The sequence below is a fragment of the Cyprinodon variegatus genome, unplaced genomic scaffold, assembly GCF_000732505.1.
Source record: "Cyprinodon variegatus isolate N-32 unplaced genomic scaffold, C_variegatus-1.0 Scaffold1518, whole genome shotgun sequence".
Lineage (NCBI taxonomy): Eukaryota > Metazoa > Chordata > Actinopteri > Cyprinodontiformes > Cyprinodontidae > Cyprinodon > Cyprinodon variegatus.
Genome location: NW_015151971.1, coordinates 59894 through 62049, shown reverse-complemented (window position 1 = coordinate 62049; position 2156 = coordinate 59894). Strand labels below are relative to the sequence as shown.

At 38.4% G+C, this 2156-nt stretch overlaps 1 protein-coding gene across 2 annotated transcripts in view; it reads right to left on the bottom strand.

The window, feature by feature from the left end:
* The window catches only part of LOC107103739 (transcription factor AP-1-like), a 10978-nt gene extending 8901 nt beyond the window's left edge, over nucleotides 1–2077 (bottom strand). Inside the window, exon 1 of one of the 2 annotated variants that reach the window (XM_015403552.1) lies at nucleotides 2029–2077. The gene's annotated coding sequence lies outside the window, so the exon portion shown is untranslated. Of the gene's footprint in view, nucleotides 1–1946 lie in introns of both variants that reach the window. The other variant, XM_015403551.1, reaches the window with a different exon arrangement.
* Between the last annotated feature and the right edge of the window lie 79 nt (nucleotides 2078–2156).

Genomic DNA, 2156 nt, shown 5'->3' with positions numbered 1-2156 from the left:
CAATAAAAGCAATACCAGTTCTGTTAAAAAAATTTTGTTGCATCGTCTTTCCACCAAATAACAGAAAAGTATCGATAGTGGTATCGATAAAGACTCGGATTGATAAGGAGTATCGATAAAGGTATCGATATCAATAAATATTAACGATCCCCATCCCTACCTACATACCAGAAAGATGTTCTGGTTCTGGCCTCAGACGTTTTTCGGTAAAATACCATCATGGAAAACATGGAAACCAACAGACATGGGTACCGGGGACTGTAGGTCTCTAGATGTTCTAAATGAGAAGAAACCAAAGCGAGGATGAACTAAATGTTCTTCAGCTGAATCACAGTTTCTGGTCCAAAGGAAGAACGTTTCAACGTTAGCATCCAGCTTCAGCTAATCCAGCTAGAAGCTGCAACCAGGATCTAGATCTGGACCTTCAGAGGCTCAGAGAGACAGGAACAAAGTGCAGCTTCTACCTGAAGAACATCTGCAGGATTAAAGGACTGATGCTGAAAAACTACTTCCTGCTTCGTTCATCTTTAGTAGAATTGATCCCTGCAGCGGCTCCTCCACAGGTCAGCCTAGAAAGTAGATCATAGAGCTGCAGCTGATCCAGACGCTGCTGCCTGCATCCTCACTAGAACTATAGAAAGTAGATCAGACAGCTGATCCAGGCACTGCTGCCTGCATCCTCACTAGAACTATAGAAAGTAGATCAGACAGCTGATCCAGGCACTGCTGCCTGCGTCTTCACTAGAACTATAGAAAGTAGATCAGACAGCTGATCCAGACGCTGCTGCCTGCATCTTCACTAGAACTATAGGAAGTAGATCCTGTGTCTCTCCATATTTCAGATAAGACTTTAAAATCCTTCTTTTAGTCTAGAAATCACTGAATGGCTTCGCTCCAAAATCCATTACATTGGTTGGCAGGGGATCAACAGCCAGACCTTTCAGATACTGGAACAAAACCAAACATGAGAAGCAAGTTTTAGTTCTTCTGCTCTACCAATCAGGAATAACCTCCCAGAAGACAATAAAAATAAAAAAAATCCTGAAATCCACATTTGGATTAAATCCAGATTCAAAAATTATAATTTAATTGAGTTTCATTTATTTATTTTTTTAAAGGTCTTGCATATTTCTCCTTTGTGTGTTTTTTGTCTTGTTTACCAAACTGGATTGTTCTCCCAATGAAAGGTCCGATAGATAAACTGGCCTTAATTGAGAGGTTCTGATTGCCGTTGAATCCAAAGCCTTCCACACTTTTCAGAACTGAATTGTGCAAAAATAAAAAAAATTAAACCCATGAATGCTCTACTTTGGAATAGTGTGAAGTTTGACTCTAAGGAAAATCTGTGAACAGTTGAAGGAGATTGAATTTCTGATCTGAACCAACCTGAAGCTTTTCTGCTGGAAGCAGAAAAATATAAAATCTACCAAATAAATCTACAGATTTAATTAAGATATTATTAAATCCTACAGTTTGGTTCTGTGGTTAAAAACAAAAGAGTTGAAATAGCTGCTCTCCTTCTCTCCTGATTAACGCCCTCTAGTGGAGACAGTATGTAACAGCAGCTGAATGCAAACCATACAAACTGGAGATCAGCTGATCTCATCACTGATTTCCTTTTCTTGAGAATTGGAACAATTTAGAAATTTCGTATATTTTACTGCATTTTAAAGCAGTCTGATTAAAAAACAGGAAATGAAGAAAAAATGTATTTTAAGATGTTTCTAAATAAAATTGAAGTGAAATAGAATATAAATATGGATTATGCTGATGAAGGTTCTCAGTCATCCAGGTCATCGTCATTCCTTAAAAAGGGAATTTTACAGATTAAATATGGATTAGAAAATTATCATTTAAAGTTCCTAATAAAAAGCCACGAATCAATTAAAAGCAAAGACACCAAATATTCCTGAAAGGATTTAAGTTTTTTTTCTTCCTTTTCTTACCAAATTTGAAGCTCTTCAGTTGCTGTTAACTTCACACGTACCGACAGACATCATCATCATCATCATCATCATCAGGACTCACCTGAAGAACCTCCACTGGCTGTTGAGCCGGAACGACAAAGGCAAAAAACTCGGAGAGCTGAGAGGGAAGAGAGGGAGCTGGAATAATGATGATGATCTGGGTGAAGAGAGGGAGGGAGGGAGAGGGAG